This window comes from Agelaius tricolor, unplaced genomic scaffold (assembly GCF_023055355.1).
Source record: "Agelaius tricolor isolate 1412-34295 unplaced genomic scaffold, bAgeTri1.0.p SCAF_12, whole genome shotgun sequence".
NCBI classification, from domain to species: domain Eukaryota; kingdom Metazoa; phylum Chordata; class Aves; order Passeriformes; family Icteridae; genus Agelaius; species Agelaius tricolor.
In genome coordinates this window covers 11,147,222-11,161,221 of record NW_027269272.1, presented here as the reverse complement: position 1 = coordinate 11,161,221, position 14,000 = coordinate 11,147,222, and the positions used below count along the sequence as shown (strand labels likewise).

Below are 14,000 nucleotides of genomic sequence, written 5' to 3'. Positions count from 1 at the left end.
ATCCATTTTCTGGTCTCACTTCAAGTAATTTATTTTAGGCTTGGGTTTTTTTCATATAGGTAGAAATCCCTTTTCTAATGGCATTGTACAATTTAGGCTGAAAATAAAATACAATCAAATTTAGCTGCTCCGTTCATTTTGAGAGTCTGAGTAAAGCCAAATGTTGGACTTATCTATGTGTGTAAGAACAAAGCCAAGATGTTTGTCCTGGAGGCCCTGTAACAGTGGTTTCCATTTGTGCAGTACCTTCATGGTCCACTTTACTCTCCTGAAACTTTTCAATTGTTTTTACTGTGAGAGTTCAGAAAGTCCCAGCATTGACCTTTTAAACAGATTTTTGGAAAGAGTTAAATTTTGAGCTAGGTTGAAAATACTGCTGTTTTCATTATTTAAAATGAGAAAAACTGAAGGCATGACCTGAATCAGTCACAATAGTTCTAGACAAGAAAGCAAACTGGATCCTCCATCATATGAAAACATTTAGAATTGATATTCAGTTCCTTTGTGTCATCTTCTTGAAACAGTCTGACTGGTAAAGCAAAAAAGCTCCTTCATTGCTGATTTTATAGTGCTATTTTATATTGAAGATAATGCCATAAAAAGCTTATAGAAAAGTTTGTATTAGCTCTGCAAAACACAATCTCTCTCTGCTATCAGATTTTTAAATATTAATGGAAAACTTTTCTGCCAAAGGAACCCCAAATATCTCTGAGCAAAAAAGTTTCTAATATGAGATGTTTGCTGAGGATGGTGTTTTTACAAGGACCCACAGAAGGATATTGAATGCCATTGAATTTATGGGATTTTTTCTTGCTATTAAAAATTCATCATTTATTCACATCTACACATTGATGAATGACCTTTAGCTATTAAAATAATCTTGATATGGGTATGAGTGAGCTAAAGAAGCATTAATGCATATCAAAGGTAACACCAACTTAACATAAAAGAAATGCTCATATCAGTGAGAAATCCTTTAATAATACTGCACAAGCTTAATCATTAAGGAGGAATGAAAGGGTATGGCAAGGCTTATCTCCAATTTGAAATGAATTTGCTAACTTCAACTCAATGCTCTCAAACAGTGTAGAGTAACAGAAAGGGGATCTACAAATTTGTCATTCATCAAGTCTTTTTACAAACCTGAATTTTTTATGACTAAAAATCTGCTATTAACTCATTTTCAATTGACTAATTCTAAAGGAGCAGAGCAATTTACATGAAAATACTCATTTTAAACATGCTTTTAATGAAATGCTTATTAAGGGCAAACACTATAATTTGAAGAGTAAAATATGTTATTTCATTGTAATACATTTAATTTTATACTGCTCAGAATCATGATTTTAAAACTGCTCCCACAAATGTGCATTAGCTGCACTGAATTTCAGACACGTTGTTTTCTTTTCCTTGTGAAGACATAAACAAGCTCTGCCTGATTCTATCCAGCACATTCTTTGTTATGTGGCACTGAGAGCAGCCAAAAGCCTTCAGCACCATCTCCTCTGGACACAGCTGCCTTGGGCTTTACAGGTGTCCTGGCAGCTGCAGGGCAGCAGTGCTGCCAAGGGCAGAGCCGTGGTGCTGGCACTGCCGCCACACTTCACAGCTCCCTAAGGCTCTGCAGCCAAAGGTCTGCCAGCACAGGCACTTTTAACAGGCTGTGAACAAACAGAAATAAAAAACAAGGCGCTGTTGGTGTGGAATGCCCTCATAGCTCCCCATGACGGCAGCTAAAACCCCTTGTTTGTATCATGGGTGTGCTGGAGGCTTGGAGCTTGCAGCTCTTCACTCAATAAAGGCAGGTTCCTACAGAGCTGGACAGCAGCCTTGAACACCCCTCAGCCTCTGGCCTGCACGAAAATACAGCTCCCAAAACCACCCTCTCCTCCTGGGGCACAGAACTGTAGCTCCACTCTTATCTGACCTGAAGCAGAAGCCATCTGGAGAGAAAATATCATAGAATTACTGATGAATAGCTTTCCTTGTGGTTGAAGCAGTTTTACGTTTTTCCTAGTCCAAGCCTAGCTGAAACCACTTCCAGCAGGAGACACAGCTATCCAAACATGCCAACAAGGACCTGACTCACTTCAAACACTTCCAGCTCATTTTGTACTGTCTGACCCCAAATGTAACACTCCTGCTTTAGAAGGGAAGTAAGAAACCTGCACAGAGAAGCCTCCAAGCATGAAATGCTAACAGAAATCTCCAGTTCTGTCTGAAGCCCCTCATGTGCTGCAGATGTGTTCAAGGGATGCACCTTGCAGGTGGAGTGTGGCTTCTACCCCAGGTCAGCCTGCAAACAGGGTGCCCAGAAAGAAGAGGGATCACAGGTGAAAAACAACACAAACAGCAAACTTTGTGTACCTGACACTTAGACCATGACACCAAGCTAGTTCAGGTAGCCACTGAGTAACATTTGATTACATTGGTAACTCATGCACATACAGGGAAAAAGCTGATGTGTTAATTCCTAGCATGTTTGTATTAACACAGCTTTTATGATCAGTTAAACTGGGCCACAGCATGGTCCTGTCCATGAGAATCTTTTTGTGTGGTTGTAAGCATGTTATGAACACATGCTTAACCCAGAGTACAGGAACTATACATTTATGATAAAGCTCTTCCCAGCTTAATTTTTTCTGCAGGATGCTTTACACTTGCAGTGCCTTTCTTACTAAGCAACCCTCAGTGGCTACATTTCTGTAGGGTTATTTTGGGAGGAGGAGTTCAGGGAGACTCAGACCTTTCCAGGTGTTCTGAAGCTGGCTGCTACATAAAAAAATAGAGGATTCATTTAGGTTCTCTGCAGTGGCTTTAGCTCCTCTGAATACTGCCTTTCTGCCATGATCATCTCTTGGTCATACAGACTGGCAGGCTTCCTGCGCCTGATGTGGTTAAAGATTTATTTTTATGAATTCCTTTTGTTTTTGTTACCACCACATTGTTGGCAGGTTTTTTTGAGCTGCATTTTTAGGTTGAAAGGAGGTAAATAATAACAAATAAATAAAATGGTGATGTTATGGGTTGGTGTTCTATAGCAATGAATTTCCTCAGGCCTGTGTGCATCATGAAGCTCTTGCTCCTCTGCAATGTCACATTTAAGGCTTGAGTAAAATATATCTTTGAGTGCCTTTATATTACCTAGCCAGGCACCTATTACAGAGCCTTGTTGTTTTGGAGCACGTGTACTTGTGTATGAAAGCTCTTTTTGTTACCATGTTTTAGAGTACACATATTTCTTCAGTAGTGTGTCTAGAAACAGAAAAAAATACTGTTAATGCACTGTTAGTATTTTCAGTGTATTGTTCTAAATTCACACTGTACTCCCTCAATGCCTGTATCAGTGAGGATTTGCCACAAGCAGCTGCCTGCAGTCCCTCCTTATTTACTGTTCACTGCTTGCTCAGCAAGAAGAATGCAAACATGAGGAGTCCAGCAGAGATTAGGTGATTAGACCAGTCTCCAGCTCCTGTCCTGAGGCTGTAGCAGGGTTTTTCTACCTCTTCCCAAACTGCTGCCCTGACCTTCTGTCTCCCCTTTCCCAGCTATAGGCCACATCTTGCTTCCCAACTCTCTCACTCCCTCTCACATTCACATTGCAGCCTCTCTTTTGTTAAAAACAATATTACAGTTAATATTTTCCTGAACGGAATGCTTTATACAAAGAATTAAGTAGGTGGGGTTTTTTTTCATGTTTAATGCATGCCTACCATCCTAAAACACAGTCCTGTAAATGCACAGTAGAGATCCTGTCAGAGGAATGAATAATTGTACTCCAGCTCAATCAAAGATTGATCGATCTTTACTTTCATTTATTTCCTGGTCTCCTCCTTAGTGGACTTGCTGCATTATAAAAAAATGGATTTTTTTCTAAATAGTCACTAAATGCTGCATGCATAAATGTTCTTTAGCATCTCGCTTCAACCTCCTGCTGCTACTTGGAAAGCTGTGCTGGGCCTGTGGCAGAAACGTTGCATACATTAATCATCAGGGAAGATGGTGCCAAGAAACTAGGTAATAGCTTTACTAATATTTGTGCCTTTAAAGATTGGGAAACAACAACTGAACTTTAAAAATCTTTGTTAAAATTTAGTTTGCTGAAGAGAGTTCATTATTCCAGTGTATGGCAGAATATTGATACAAACTGTGTCCATCAAACAGCAGGCAAAGCCAAGGCTGCTGGGACTTACCTCTGTCTCCACACCAGTTCAGGGTTACTTACCCTGAAAAAGGAGCCACACGGAGGTTTTACACAAGTGTGCATCCAGGAAAAGCTCCGTCTCTGGGGGCCAGACCCACCAGCAGAGGGAAGAAAGAGCAGTATCAGTGGAGCTGGGAATTACATGAGTCTGGACCCACCTGCTGCTGAAGTTTTCCTTCACTGCAGCAGAAGGCAGGCTCAGCCCCACCTGGGAAAGCACTGCCCAGCAGAGGCTGTTCTGCGCTGTTCTCTAGAGGAAATGCAATCCTGCACATATTGCTACCTTCTCATCTTCTCCAGATACCCCTATCAGCTCCCTAGCTTCTTGCTGCTGCCTTATGCTGTATAGTTGCTGTTTTTCTTCATGGATAAGATTACTTTTTTACATTTAAGTTTAGATATATCTGGAAAATGAAGAAATGTCTATTATGTTCATCTGTACCACCAGACTTAATGTCATCAACTGAAGAAACAATTTCCATTTCATAATATAACATCTCCACTGGAGGAATTTAATGGAATTGCTTGTCCATATATCACTTCATGTTCGATTTAATAGCAAACTGCTACAGACTTAAGTAATACAATAAATTTAACATGTAAATACAATAATCCATAATTAATTAAGAATGTCTATACTTGAACAGTAAAATGTGGGTGAATAGGAAGAAAAATCATTAGGAAAGTATAATTTCTTTTTGATAAAAAGCTGCAATTTGTTTTTCACACTTAAATCATTAAATTCACAGCACAGAAAAATCTTGGATTTTTGAATTCCCCTTACACTTCCTTTTCGTATGTTATGACTCAGACAGTCACTTCCCTTGTCTCACTACTAAAAATAAAGGGAGAATAAATCTGAAGCCATAAAACTGTTACCTTCTAGCTGAGTTCACATAAAGGAGAATAAAGAATAGAGACACTTCATCACTAGAAAACCGGTGATGGGAGAACTGTTCTTTTTCAAAAAAGAACTACATATTTTTTGTTCAATGGCATGAATTAGTGTTGAGCTGCTACAGTTCAAACACACTGAGTTCAGAGACAATCACAAAAAGGCAAAGGATTAATATTGTGTTCACAATGGTAAACACCAAGCTGTTGCCTTTAATCTGACTGAAAAATTCCCTGAAATTCTAGACACACCCTGAAATCTTTCAAGACTTCTATGCTTGTTTCAGCCTCAATATTTGAAAGTAATCTAATAATACACTCAGTAGCAAAATTCAAAGAGTGTAGATTTAATTAATTTAATTTCTTAAGGATAAAAACAGTATATGTCTTTTTTTGCAAGTCAGTATAGTCTGTTAGGATGCTGCATGCAATGCTACAGCATTTCAGCCCCGCCAAGTCATGTGTGACAAAGAAAGGAAAAAGGAGTTCTTCCTTAGTCCAGCAAGCCTGGTATCATGATAAAATCTAGGAAGAGAAGACAGTTTTTAAACACACTCCTTTTAAATCTAAGGGTAAACTGTTGGTTATGTGCACTTTAGTACTTATCTGGGTGCTGTTTTTCCAGCCTGCCTTATATTACTTCAGGGGACTGCTGCCCCAGGCCCATTTCCAGAGTGTTTACCCTTGGTCTGAGTCCCTCCTCTAACCCTTTGTGACAATAAGATGTAAATGATTCTTGCTTACAAAATTAATATCTGGAAGTGGTTCATAGCTTCCTCAGGATCACAAATCTCAGCTCCTTCTCTGCTCCCCTGAGCCTTTTATACATTTGGGTTTTTTGTCCACTACTGTGGATAAAACCCTGGGCGCTGGTCTTGCAGCTGCCATATCTCATAACAGGGTCAATTCCACTTGCTAAGCCACTGAAACCACTTTCTTTTCCTAATTAGTCATTAACTGTGTGTTTCTCATTATGGCACAGAAAGTCTGATTTGAAACAGAGGGAGTTTATCTTGTTTTTTGTGTTGTCTAAGTCTGAATCTCCTTGTCTGACTGGTATCAGTGTACTCTGCAGTTCACTCATTTGAAAGCCTAAATCAGCAATGAGCCCTGTAAATCTCAGATTTCATGAAAGCACACATTTCCTTTACTCATTCTTTGTATAGGTTCTGTATTTGTAAAAGTTCATGCAACACTTCTTTACCCAAGTTTCTGAAAAGGAATCTGTATCCAGAACTACTAGCAGCACCACAGAAGGACTGATAATTAGTAGCAATTTTTCCTTCACATTAGGATTGGAATCATTTCTTGTAAATGGGCCACAAATTGAAAAATGAAGAGATAAAGTACTAATAGCTTTGTTGATTTTATGACTTAATGAAGCAGGAGACCTATAAAGCATAGTACAATTTTTCTTGATTATAATAATGAATAATATAACACATTATACACAAAGGAGCAACAATTCAGTTTCATGCAAATGGCTTGACTTCGGGGAACTTGGGTTTAGTACCCTAATAATGTAATGTAATTTATTTGGGCCTTAAAATCCATATATATTCCTTCCTCTCTATGAGAAAAGGGAGACCCATGGACATACTGACATATGAATCCTGCTGAAGTGAACGTGGAACTTTTGGAGGAAAAGTGACAGAGGTGAGTGACTGTGTTTCTGGAAACCCAGAGACCTCTGGGTAGAGAAATTGGACCAAAACTTCTCTGCAGCCCTATAACTTCCTCTCTTCCTAAAATGAGAGAGAGAGAAAAAAGGAAAACTAATTTTCTGGGACTGTTTTTCTTCTACTTGGGTTCTTCCATGGATATTTCTATGCAAATATATGACATGGCCCAGGCAGTGCCTTCTGTACTGTGTTCCAGTATGGATATCAACCCACATGGGCCTTCCCTCACTCCTCATCTACACATTTGCATTTGTGGAGCTTTTATGTAATAGTGCACAGAACCTGCTACAGTTCTCTGGGTTCTACCAACAGAAGGAATAATTAATGAAGAATAAATGAGGCATCTGACTTTTGAAAAATCTTGCATCCTAGCTGGTGTAAGATTGTGCCAGACTCCTGAGATTTCTGTCCTGCTTTTCCTTATTATAACTCTGAAGCATCTTTTAACTACATTAGTGAGGAAATTACCTGAGATCCTGCTCTAGTCCTTCCTGTGAATAAAATATACAGTTCTAAGGCAGTTGAAGAAAATATGCAGAAACTTGTGTAAGCTAATTTGTTCAAGAGAAAAAAAAAAAAGCTTTATTCCCCAAGTTTTAGGAAGAAAGACATCCACTATATGGTGTAGAAATTATTTAGCTTCTCCTGCAAAATAGATGAATTTTTCAAACTAATTTTGCATAGTTAAAATAGAAGGTTTTTTCCTTGTGCTTCTTTTCCCTGCAAAATTTTTTTCTATTTGCTTAGTACTGATCATTGCCAGTTTGTGAGCATGTACAGCACTGTTGCTGATGATATTGGATATTACATCAACTTCTGCCCATAACAAATGGGGCTCAGAACAGTTTTTGCTCATTTTCTTACAAAACAATTTTCTCCTTTCTGATGATTCTCAGAGCATCAAATATATCCATTTTCTAGCTGAAATATGTTTTTCAGAGAAACAAGTGGTATGAAATGAAATTGCCCTGTGCCACCCCCTGCCCCACTGTGCCCTCCTGACAGCATTCTGTTGTTAGTCTTTAGAGAAAGCTGAAAACATGGATTGGCACTTGGCTTGCACAGCAACATCATTCTGTCAGGACAAATGTTGTGATTTGGCCATCACAATAAACAGAATATGAACAAAAACAACCTGGGAAGGAAACACTGCTCTGTTTTCTGTGTCCTGTATGGGCAGACTAAGGATTTGGCAGGTTCTCTTCAGTGAAGGGGGACTCTGCAGCAGCAGGGATTTTATGAGAAACTGTGGCATGACTTTCTCACCTGAAATCCTAAATGTTCTTCCCAGGTTTGTGCCCATCAGAGCTACTCAGAAGGTTGAGACTGTCCTGAAAAATTTGTCTTTGAATTTGATCATATTAAATTGATTTATTCCATGTTCCTCATGTTTCTTTGCACAGAAACCCACAAAAGCCTAAGCCTGAAGCCTTCTTAACACTGGGAGCATAGCAAGGTCTGGGAAGCAACAAACCCAGATATTCTGCCTCTGAAATCTCTGCCAATACATTCCATGAACAGGATTTTCCGAAGTCACCGTCCTCTTTAATATTCAGACGCAGCAATAAACTCATCTGTTACAGTTTGCTTACTTGGTTATTTGAAAAAGAGACAAAAAAATTTAAGCCATATTGTCTGACCCAGCAGAACTGACTACAGAAGCTACTTCACCAGGGCAACTGCAATAGCACGTGAAGAAAATGTCTGACAAATAAGAGATCTGAGACAATCTCTCAAAGCTATGAAAAAGTCTGAGAAAGCCATAGTGAAAACCTCACATCTCACAATCCTTCTTAGGCTGAGAAACTGAAGGAACATAAAGCTGCTTGTAGCTGTGAAAGAAGACCCCATCTGCCAAAGTGCTCCACAACACCTGATGCCTCATCATCCTTTCGTGCCCAGGGAGATGGCACTGTCCATGACAAGTTCACATAAATAGTGTCCTTTATAATTTCTCTGATCCTCTAATATCAATTGATTTCATTATCAAATGATATAACCTTCATCCAAAATAATACCTAATCTTCCTGGTTTTCAAATATGGCAAATTTGATTTATACTGTAATGCAAGCAAAGGCTGCAATATTTTTGTGTCTTCCCTCTGAACTGAGAACTACCATTAAGCTGTCTGTGCCAGTATATCCTTCCACTCATTTGGTCCATATCTGGATGTTTTGCATTGGATGGATTGATGGATGTCCTGGAACAAAATGCTTATGCTGAGGAAGCTATCTGGAGCCAAAAATCTTTGATCTGATCCTAACCAGTAACTTTTATTTTCATAAATAAACTCTTTTATACCTCCCGTAAAGTCAAAGTTCTCCTCACTAAAATAGAGGTAGGTTCAATAATCAACATAAAGAAACCACCCTTTATAAATTGCCCAGCCCCTTATCTTGCTCATGCAAGTGTGTTACACAGATTGATCTCTGCAGACACCTACAACTCTCTGAAACAAGGATTACAGATAAATATCTTATTTGAAGTTCATTATACCTGTTTGTGCCCATGCTTCCTCTGAGGCTTCCAGGTTATGGGAGCAATTGGCTACTTCTCTGTTTGGATCAGTGGCCAGTGGAGAGGGAGCTCCTTCCAAAACACCTTTGCGTCCTACAACAATAATGATTAATAATTTTATATTAGTGATTGATTCTTTTCCTGTTGCCTAAAGCTGTGTGCTGGCATGAGATGAGACATTTCTGCCTGTGATGGGTCTGTGCTGCTCCAGTGAGAGGTCACCAGCCTGCCCAGATGAGCAGCTGTGTGCTCTCTCCTGGCGCCTCTCGGGCAAAGCAGCCAGCAGCAATTAGTGTAATAGTATAAATTAGTGTAACAATATAAACAATTTAATCAGCCTGCTTGAATTAGACCCACAGTTTTGTTTAAAATGGATTACAAGGGAGCATGATGCCCTGAGAGCCTGTATCTCCAGCAACCAGGCACCAAGGGGAGATCAACTTCTTCACCCCATCAGCCTCCAGCTGGATCAGTTCATGTCCACAGCCTCATGCCTCTTTGACATTTGCTCTGCTTCCTTGTGTTTTTGTCTTAATTCAGTTCCTTGACATCCCAATGCTAAGCCCAAGAACAGAGCTGAATATTTTTGCAGGTATTTTTGCACACAACCACCTTTTGTCTCATGTGCTCCACCTGTGTCCATGGTAACAACTTCCATCTTCCTCTCAGTGTAAAACAAATTTAATTTGGTTGCAGTTTGTATTTTTCTCTGCTGTCAGACCCATTAACATTTTCTAAAAAAAAATTAGTTTAAAATACAAAACACCTTCCTTGCTCATGGGAAAAGGCTTAACTCAAATGACTGTCATGTGTTGAAATGTAAAATGAATTATTCTTCAGATCTGCACATCTCTTGAATAGCATAAAAAAGTCATCAAAACAGACCTGATTTCAAAAACCCAAGTATAAGTCTTGGAATATTTACATCACAATAAAACTGGAAGCAGTCTTCATTATATGAGCAAACTTTAAAGAGGAGTAATTGTATTAAAATAACATCAACTGTCAGACATGATTGAAGGAATGAGAAGTTCTCCTGAATGCTATGTTCAAATGACAACTGAGTCAGTGCTCCTTTTTCAAACAGCTTTCACTACAATTTAGTAATAAATTTTTCACTTTCAATGGCTAGATTGAAACCAGATAGCAATTGCACTTCTCTGAAGAGAAACTCAGTTTCTAAGAGAAATGTGTAAAGAGAAGTTGATAATTCTCACTTATAAAGGGGAAGCTCCTTAAAAGAAGAAACTAAAGGCATAGAAATCAAGACAGAAAACATTAATTTTGAAAATTGTCCCTTAAGACAGAAGTACACTTCTTAAATGTGAAATACCAGCATCCTGTTCTTGGATGGGCAACCTGCAAACTATTTGGTTTTGAAGCTGATGCTCTTTCCCACCTTTAGCAAGCTCTTTACAGAAGCTTCAGAATTGATATATACTTGTCTTTGATGCACAGGCTACCTTGCTAAAAATAAAACTGCTCTTCTGCTTCTCAGGATTTTATGCTGGTGTTCCTACAAGAGCTATAAGCTGTTTACCTGTTACCCAACATTGTAATACAGGCAAAAAAGGTTTTCCACTGTTTGTATTGATTTTTCTGCTAGCTCATTTGACTGTGCAAAGCTTTAACAACATGTGCTTAAAATGATATATTAGAAAGTATTGCCTCAGTTATTTAGTTCTGTAAATATCATGACAGAACCATAGGTCCTCTTTGAGTTCAGAAATATAAATCACAGGAGAACCAACAAAATTCTTTGGTTTGGAACCTATCGTCAGAGAAAGGCACAACTGTCAAAACTGAAATAAACTGAGGAAAATGAGCCATAAAAAAGCATTTTGGATTTGTGAGTGCCTTTGCCCCAAAAGGATTTTTAATTGAAAGAAAATGGTTATTATACTACTGCTCAATTAAAAACAATTAAGCTTTTTCACATTGCACTGAATATCAGCATCATAAACCTCTTAAAATCCCAATTACTCCCTGTGGCATTCCAGATGAGTTAGTGAAGGATAAACGGTGCACAATCTATGCATGACTCATCCCCAAAGTTCTCTTTGAAAAGTACACCCAATAAAACCTATTGAGAAGTGCAGCATTGTCCCAGGAGCAGATCCCTTCCAGCTGCAGGAAATCAGGGACTGTCATTGGTTGGGAGAGACACAGTTCTTGTAATATTACTGGTCATTGATGCTCCTCTGCTCTGGCACACCAAGCATAAAACTGAAAGTTATCTAATCAGAATAAAAAATTAGTTTTGCACAGGAAAATGAAGGCTGATAAACTTTAATAAGAAGAAATCTGGATTATTTGAATATATCTCTGATTGTCTGGGTGAAAAAAAGGAAAAATGAGATACATTTCCAACTGTCTAAAAGGTCCCATTTCTTTTTATTACAATAGTCTTAACTGTAATTAGACAAGGCATTTTGCTGCCCATTTTCAGATAACCTAATACAAATATCAGGATAGAGGCACTATTGGATTCATTGATTTCTATATACTCAAGACCTATGAATAATTTTAAAACCAGTGGATTAGAAAACCACAATTTTGTGAACAAAATCTTTTCATTTTTCCAAAGAAACAAATGAAAAGTGAGCCCCTAAGAAACCATTATTTCTGCTTCATCCCAAAGCTTTCTCACAACCAAGATTACCCCCTTATACAGGGCTCTTTAGCTGGTAACCAATTTCTCCACTTTGCCTTTTGTGCACGATGCTTGGCAAAGTTTCTTCCAGTGTGTGGGGATGGGAAGGAGTTGCCTACATGTTTTATCAAAGCCTATTGCATTTATTTGGCACAGAAGAGGAAGTGCTTTCAGCCTACAGCTGTGGGTCCACTCTCTGGGCAGTCAGAAGCACTCATTTAGACACCTGGCAAACAGTGCGGCCTCTGGTGACTCACTGACAGCCAAGGTGCTGGCAGAGATTAAAGCAAAGCAATAGGGAGAAAACACCTGAGTGAACAGGCTGGGGAATGCTCTCACATGAAGGCTTCTAAAAGTAGGAGAAGGATCTTTTCCAAGCTATTTCTCCTGCCTTTAGCAATGGTTTACAGTGAGAAATTTAAAATAGAGCTGAGAACTCAACTTCAGAACAATAATTACTGCTCTGGGATGCTGCAGGAGGAAAGGCTAAAGCTTGGTGAGGAATGCATGAAACATCACAAACTCAGCAACACAAAAACTCTGCCTTCTACTTGTGCCGTCTGCTCCTCTGTTCAAATTAGAAACCTTGGCCCCACCACGCATGCTGAGTCTCAAACACGACTGCAGGAACACAAAAGGTCCTATCCAGGGAAATGTCTCATTAAACTGCTCTAGCAGCTGCCCTCTAAGTCAACTGATTGCCAGATGTGCCTTTCTGGCTTTCTTGTCCACCTGGTACCATCCATCTGGTCCCTGCTACAGACAGGGACTTCTCAGGCATTCCCCTGATCCTGAGTAGTTGATTTTGATCTCTTGTGTCACCAGCCAATCTACAGGTTGGCAAGAATTAAAAATTAGGTTCTTGGAACTCCTTCCCCAAATATATTATTATTCAAAACTGTCTGGAAAAAAGTTTTAATTAAGTGCTGAAGAAAATTTCCATCATGAAAGAGCCAAGCACTTGACAATCTATGAAATTCAGAAACAGCTTGTTTATCACATAGAAGACATTTCTCTGATGTTTTTGGTACTTATTGTGTCAAAAATCTTGTATTTTTTTCATTTTTCCAACTGCATATAATAGAGGATACTATCTATCTCACCACAGAGCCCTGTTTTGCTTACATCTTATATGACTACACCATGGCAATGCTTTTTCTGAAAAAGGTGAAAGCTTTCTGGGGAGAAAGGGCTGCTATTACTTTGGAGATGTAAAACTTCTGCATGCTGATGGCAATGCTTCTAAATATGGTAATTTACACCCCTTCTCAGGCTTGAGGTGCAGTATGTTCTTAAAGAATAAACCTGTATTTTCAAGACTCACATTACATTAGTCATCAAAGTCCAAAATCATAGCAATATAAAACAGCACACACAAGAAAAAGCAGCTGTGGGTTACAATCTTCAAAGGTAACTCCATAAAAATCTTTACAAAAACCTTTCATCAGTTTTAGTATTTTTTATCAGCTGACCTCATATATATGTATTTTAAATAGTATTATATAGAGAGACAGAGATCTAGAGTAAACCTATATGGCAGGCTAACAGGTCTTAACAGAAAAAAAGAAAATTATCAGAATAAATCACGTCACTCTGATCTTCCACTCTCATTGTATGCTTGCTTTACATCCCCTGGCTATAAGATTTTATAGCTCTGACTAGACATCCCATTGAAAATTCTGAGTGAACCTCCCTGAACTCCAATTAATTATTAATAGAAAAATGGTGCTTATAGAAGAGGTGGATTATTTTTTCCATAGGAAATTTAAAAGCCAGACAAACATCCAGGAACTACAAAGCAGAAATGTGAAAAGCATGCTTGTGACATTTCTCTTGAATTTATTTCAAGAGCTCTCTCTGAATTTTTCTGGAAAACAGGAAAGGGAATAGTAGCACATTGCAGGAAGATGTGCTATATAAGAAGTTTACTTTTTCAAATACAGCAAACAATGTGATGTTCAAATATATTTTTTTCAATTTTTTACATTGTTCTAGAATTTCAGATATACTTCCTCTTGTAAGAACGAGGCATATTTAATGCCTCATGAAA

At 38.6% G+C, this 14,000-nt stretch overlaps 1 long non-coding RNA gene across 1 annotated transcript; it reads left to right on the top strand.

Annotated features, from left to right (window-relative positions):
* The first annotated feature begins 3,929 nt into the window (after positions 1-3,929).
* Positions 3,930-9,159, top strand: LOC139594684 (uncharacterized). Its single transcript, XR_011680730.1, has 3 exons — positions 3,930-4,017; positions 6,681-6,754; positions 8,184-9,159. It is a non-coding gene; the product is annotated as an uncharacterized lncRNA (long non-coding RNA).
* Positions 9,160-14,000: the final 4,841 nt, after the last annotated feature.